The 6,691-nt window shown below is 40.8% G+C and overlaps 1 non-coding gene across 1 annotated transcript; it reads right to left on the bottom strand.

Moving 5' to 3' along the window:
- Positions 1-2,826: 2,826 nt before the first annotated feature.
- Positions 2,827-2,930, bottom strand: LOC120074798 (small nucleolar RNA R71). Its single transcript, XR_005481080.1, has one exon. It is a non-coding gene; the product is annotated as a small nucleolar RNA R71 (small nucleolar RNA).
- Positions 2,931-6,691: the final 3,761 nt, after the last annotated feature.

Raw genomic sequence — 6,691 nt, 5'->3', positions numbered from 1 at the left:
CTCAAAGTAACATCCCTAAAATCCACAAACACCCTAGAATAAGAGTTTAGCCACGCATGGTTTCAACAATAATAATTAGCACATAATCAGTCATTATGGCAAAATAATAATATAAATGTAGAAAAAAGATGAGTGATACAAGCCTGCAACGCTCGTGCAATGTTGGCTCCCCCAAATTGACTTCCAAAATTACCTCTTTTCTTGATCTTGGGTTTTTGGTTTTTTCCTAGTTCCATAGCCAACCCGTAATTGCTCAAATTGGGAGTTTTGCCACAGGTTTTTTTTATCATTTTAGCACAAATTGCTTCTAATGCTTATTTTTCTAAAATTACTCAATAAACCACATCAAACTAAACAAAACTAACAATAGTAGTTCTAAATTTGAAGGTAATAAAAGTACTTTTAGATGCTTTTCACCACCCCAAATTTAAAACTTTGCTAGTCCCAAGTATAGAAAAGAAAGAAAGATAAAGTAGGAGAAATAGTGAATACTGAAATGAAAAGGTTCTATGCATGCATTCTCTTATTCCAGTTTCATCAACTTCTCAACATATACAACACTCTTCCATAGAAAAATTCATACACATCCTAAACATTGAGAGTTTCTAAAGGCAAAACCTTTTCTCCCCTGTGTGTGTGTGACTCCTTCTTTAATTCAAAACTCAACAACTGACTTCGATTTAACTAAGGTTCATCAGTTTTCTCCCTAATATAGCTCAAGCGCCAATAATCAAACATCACCACACTCAAGGAAGTAATATGTCCACTAAGGTGCCTTATGTCTGTTTTTGTTTTCAACAACAAAAGGGTCCTAAACTTGCATCATTTTACACAGGGGCACTAGCTTTCATACATCCACTGCAGGGAACTATACCTAGTCAATTCCCAGGTGTTCTAACTGATCAGAACAAAGGCAGCTATTTTTACCCACATCCATGCATACACATTACAAGTTTAAAATAATAAAAAGATATTTCTTTTAAGCACATGAGTACACACTCTATTTTTTCTAAGGTAATACTAATATTCTTTCTCTTAGTCTTAATATTACAAACCATCATACAAGGCACTCTCTAACCAGTGGGGCCTTTCGAGGTGACAACCAACTTGACTTAAATTAATGCTTTGTACAGTTAGAGGTTCTAAATTAAAGTGGTTCGTGCTCAAGATAACAGAAGATACAAAGAGGGAATCAGAACAAAGAACACTCAAGGCAGGACTATGTTATCAAATTTCTACTCCAAAGCATGGCATACATCATGTGTGACTCATCAACCATTATCATAAGAGATAACAACCAAAGAACACTGCTAACTTGTAAAAATACAAGTTATTTTGGCTCTTAAGTTGGAACAACTTAGGTTTTTAATGATGAATTCTCCTCATTTTTAGAAGAAACATATGGAATTACTCAAACATTAGCAAACTCATGCAAAAGCTTCTGTCGCAGGCAAAAGTTCTAACGCATGGGCCATGCGTCGGAGGGAATTCAATGCAGAGAAGATTCATTGATGCAGGCTGTTTGTGTCAAATCACCACTTGCAAGTATGGGCACCTGCAGCAGGTGGCATTTGAAAAGCTTCTGAGTGTCAGGCAGCTGACCAGGGCATGGACTTTAATACTGCCCATAACCAAGCTGGAGATGACCAACGCCTATAAATAGATGAAATCCCTTCAGAGTTCGAAGTACAGAAATTTTCAAGTTCTCACTCTTTGTATTAGCATAGTCATAGTTGTAGATCTTTAGAAGCTGTGCTGTGGTGCCAAGGAGATCAGAAGGGAAGAGCACTTTAGTGTAAATAACACATATCTCTTCATACATTTAGGAAACCCCTACATTAGCACAGTGCAAGGTCTGCGTTAGCTTAACTGAATCCCTGAGTTCGACCCTGGACTTACCAGGAACCTAAATTGGATTTATACTTGGGTCTGGTTTAGGAAACTCGAACGTCAATAGAAAGAGTATCGTGCGTTCTGTTGCACATCTTTAACACACCAACGTGTTACAATTACATAAACGCATCAAAGCATCAATGCATCATTTATACTTAGAACTTATTCTTCCAATTTATTTTATACAATACACTCCTAGCGCGAATCACGATAGCAATGAACAATTTGTTGGCGCCGTTGCCAGGGATTCAGAAACAAGACTAACCAAAAATTTCATTTGTGTCCTTTGTAGGAACACTTCAGTCGAGGGAGTATTACAAGTTAAACCTAAGCTTATGAACGTTTATGAGCAGGGATAGCACTCCTGAACTCATATACGACCCCGAGATTGAAAGGACCTTCCAACGTAGAAACCGATCTAATCGTCGTCGAAGGTTGAGGCAACAACTTCTCAGGCAACAGAAAAGGCAACCAGCAATGGTGGACAATTAGGCAAATCAGAACTTAGATCAGTAACTAGCTCATGCTGCACAAAATTTGATCCTAATGGCGAACAGTAGCACACATCCCATGAGGGAGTACGTATCCCCTGTACTGTATGATTTCTCTCCAGGAATCATATACCTAACGCCAGATGGAACGAGGTTCGAGATGAAATCTGTAATGCTTCAAATGCTCCAGACTGCTGGACAATTTGGGGGTGGTCGTGGTGAAGATCGTCACGCCCACATGAAACGTTTCCTAGAAATGTGTAACTCATTTGTGATTCCTGGAATCACCCTAGAGGCGATCAAGCTATCTTTGATCCCTTATTCTTTGCATGATGATGCAAAACAATGGGTAAGCTCACTAGAGCCTGGTGAAATCACTACCTGGGAGAAGTTGGTAGATAAATTTATGCAAAAATACTTCCCACCTACCACCAACGCGAGGAGGCGTCGAGAGATTATGAACTTTGAACAAGAAGAAGCTGAGACCTTAAGCGCCGTATGGGAGCATTTTAAGGGATTGGTCAAAAATTGCCCGAATCATGGACTACCACTAACTATCCGGATGGAGACTTTTTATGGTGGATTAATAGAGCATCGTAGATGGCAGCCGACGCAGTGGCAGCTGGTGGAATTATGGATAAATCTTACTCTGAGGCTAAAGAGATATTAGACCGCATTGCTAAGCACAACATGGAATGGGTGGACGATACGTATGACGGAAGAGCTGACAGGAAGAAGAGATCTTAGAATGTTAATTCTGTCGATTCCAACGCAATAGCCATACTTTCTGCACGAATAGCTACGATGACCAACCTTTTGTAGAACATATCGCTAGGAAACGCATCAAATCAGCAGAAGGTGAATCAGGTAGAAGCATTCGGGCGGCCCATGGTTAATTGTATGGGCTGTGGAGATCCTCATTCTTATGCTGATTGCCCACAAAACCCGCAGTCAGTATGCTTTATTAAAAACAACCCATTTTCCAATACATATAATCTTGGATGGAGGAACCATCCAAATTTTTCTTAGATAGGAGAAAATCATCAGAAGCACCACCTAAGGGCAAACCAACAGCAAAGGCAAGGACCGCCGCCTGTATTTCAACCAACGCATCAGCCATACCAATACCCCTTTAATAGAGGAGGACAGACGTCAAGCTCAGGATCTCCGCTTGAGAACCTATAAAGGAGTACATAGCCTAGAATGACGCGTTGTTGAAAACCCAAGCATCGTCTATCAGGAACCTGGAGATACAGGTAGGGCAGATAGCGAGCGAATTGAAGAATAAGCAGCTTGGGGTTTTGCCTAGCAACATTGAAACACCTGGGAACAACAATGGAAAGGAGCAATGTCACGCGGTGACGTTGCGAAGTGGAAAAGCTCTTGAAGAAAGAAGAATGAATCCAAGAAACAGCAGTCCTTCAAAAGAATGCAACACATGCCCAATGGCAGTAGAATATCAAGAAGAAAGAACATTTGAGACCACAAGCCATTCAGAACCAAACACGTCTAATGCGGGAAAACCTACGGTGCCGGTGAACGCACCATTTTCTAGACGATTGATGAAGAATGATGAACAACAATTTAAGTGCTTTCTTGAGCTCCTAAGGCAATTGCATATCAACATTCCACTTATAGAGGCCTTGGAGCAAATGCCAAAATATGTCAAATTTTTTAAGGACATTTTGATAAAGAAAAGAAGAGTCAGCGAGACGGAAGTAATCGGGCTAACGTAGAAGTGCAACGCATTAGTAAGCAACAGTCTACCCAAGAAACAGAAGAACCCTGGGAGCTTCACAGTTCCTTGCTCGATAGAAGGGTTGGATATGGGACATGCATTGTGCGATTTAGGAGCCAGCATTAATCTCATGCCGCTCTCAATCTTTAAGAAACTGGGAATTGGTGAAGCACAACCCACTTCTGTTACTCTTCGACTTGTTGACAGAACAATCAAGTACCCTGAAGGAAAGATTGAAGACGTTCTGGTAAAGGTTGATAACTTCATATTCCCAGCAGATTTTATCATCTTGGACTATGAAGCAGATAAGAAGGTACCAATTATTCCTGGATGCCCCTTTCTAGCTACTGAATAGACGTGCATAAAGGAGAATTGACTATGCGCATAGACAATCAAGAGGTGAAGTTTAATGTGTTAAACGCATTAAAATTCCCGGACAATGAAGAATGTCAACTGAACAATATAGAGTTGCCTGAAGAAGAAGTGACCCATGTGTGCGAGGTCCTCGCGTTGGAGGACAACATGAAAGAACCAGAGCTGCCAAGTCTGTGTGAGCGGCGAACGAAATCAACGCGTCCATCACTAGAGGAACAACTAGAACTCGAGTTGAAACCGTTACCTAGTCACCTAAAATATGCCTTCCTTGTAAAAAACAACACTTTACATGTGATTATTTCTACAAATCTTACTGAGCCTAATGAGCACTCTCTTTTGCAGATGCTGAAAAAGCACATGTGTGCAATAGGTTGGACGCTAGCGGATATCCGTGGCATCAGCCCATCTTATTGCATGCATAAAACCAAGCTGGAAGAAGGGAAGTTGGGATCGATTAAGCCTCAAAGAAGGCTGAACCCCATAATGAAGGAGGTGGTCAAGAAAGAAATCTTAAAATGGCTAGACGCGGGAGTGATCTATCCTATATCCAACAGTAGTTGGGTAAGCTCAGTCCAATGCGTTCCCAAGAAAGGGGGAACAACTGTGATAGTCAATAACAATGGAACAACTGTGATAGTCAATAGCAATAATGAGCTCATACCTTCGAGGACTTTCATAGGATGGCGCATCTGTATGGACTATAGGAAGCTCAATGCGGCAACCAAGAAAGACCACTTCCCCCTTCCTTTCATTGACCAAATGCTTGACAGACTTGCTGGCAAAGAATTTTACTATTTCCTTGATGGATACTCTGGTTATAACCAGATTTTGATTGACCCAAAAGATCAGGAAAAGACAAAATTTACCTGTCCCTTTGGAACGTTCGTGTTTAGACGCATGCCCTTTGGGCTATGCAATGCACCTGGAACATTCCAAAGGTGTATGATGTCTATTTTCTTTGACTTCTTGGAGAAGGCCATTGAATTTTCATGGATAATTTCTCAGTCTTTGGAGACTCATTCCAATCATGCCTAGATAATTTGAAGGCCATCCTCGCTCAATGCGAGGAAACAAACCTTATGTTGAATTGGGAAAAATGTCACTTCACGGTGACTGAAGGAATTGTCTTAGGCCACAAAGTATCTAAAGCTGGGTTGGAAGTAGATGAAGCCAAGATAGATGTCATAGCTAAACTTCCACCACCATCAAATGTTAAAGCTCTACGAAGTTTTCTAGGGAATGTTGGCTTCTATCGAAGGTTCGTTAGAGGATTTTCTCAAATTGCGCGACCTTTAAGTGCATTACTAGAGGCGAACCAACCCTACGATTTCAATGAAGACTGCTGTGATGCATTTGAAACATTGAAATATGCGTTGACTACAGCCCCGGTACTAATAGCACCGGATTAGACGTGGCATTTTATTCTCATGTGCAACCCGAGTGATGTTGCAGTAGGAACAATGTTGGGGCAGAAGAAAGGAAATTTGATACATCCCATCTCTTACGCATCCGAAACACTGTATGACTTTCAGGAACACTACACAACCACGGAAAAAGAAATGTTGGTTGTAGTGTTTGGCATCAAGAAGTTTAGATCTTATTTAGTTGGTGCGTCAGCCACCATTTATACAGATCACTCAGCTATAAAGTTCCTGATGAGTAAAAAGGACGCAAAGCCAAGATTAATAAGATGGGTGCTGCTACTATAGGAATTTGACATTGATATTCAAGACAGAAAGAGAACTGAGAATCAGGTGGTTGATCACCTGTCCAGGTTAGAAAATAAGGAAATTCAAGATCAAGAAAGTGAAATCAAAGACGCATTTCCTGATGAAAATTTGTTCAAAGTTGAAAGTAGGGAACCTTGGTACGCAAACATAGTTAATTACCTAACTACCAAGCAATTCCCTGGGAACTTCAACTCTCAGCAAAAGAAAAGCGTTTAGCACATGACAGCAAATATTATTTTTGGGATGAACCATTTCTCTAAAAACAAGCCCCAGACTCTATAATGCGTCGATGCGTTCCGAAGGAAGAGACACAATGCATCTTGGCTGAGTGTCATGACTCTCCCTACGGGAGGCATTTTAGTGGGCAAAGAACTGTAGCGAAGATCCTTCAAAGTGGATACTTCTGGCCCACCCTCTTCAAGGATGCGAGGGAATTTGTTCATAAATATGACCCCTGACAACGC

The sequence above is a fragment of the Benincasa hispida genome, chromosome 3 (assembly GCF_027475165.1).
Source record: "Benincasa hispida cultivar pf3 chromosome 3, pf3_genome.v1.1, whole genome shotgun sequence".
NCBI lineage: Eukaryota > Viridiplantae > Streptophyta > Magnoliopsida > Cucurbitales > Cucurbitaceae > Benincasa > Benincasa hispida.
The sequence above is the reverse complement of the archived record's forward strand: the minus strand, read 5'-3'. Positions and strand labels throughout refer to the sequence as shown.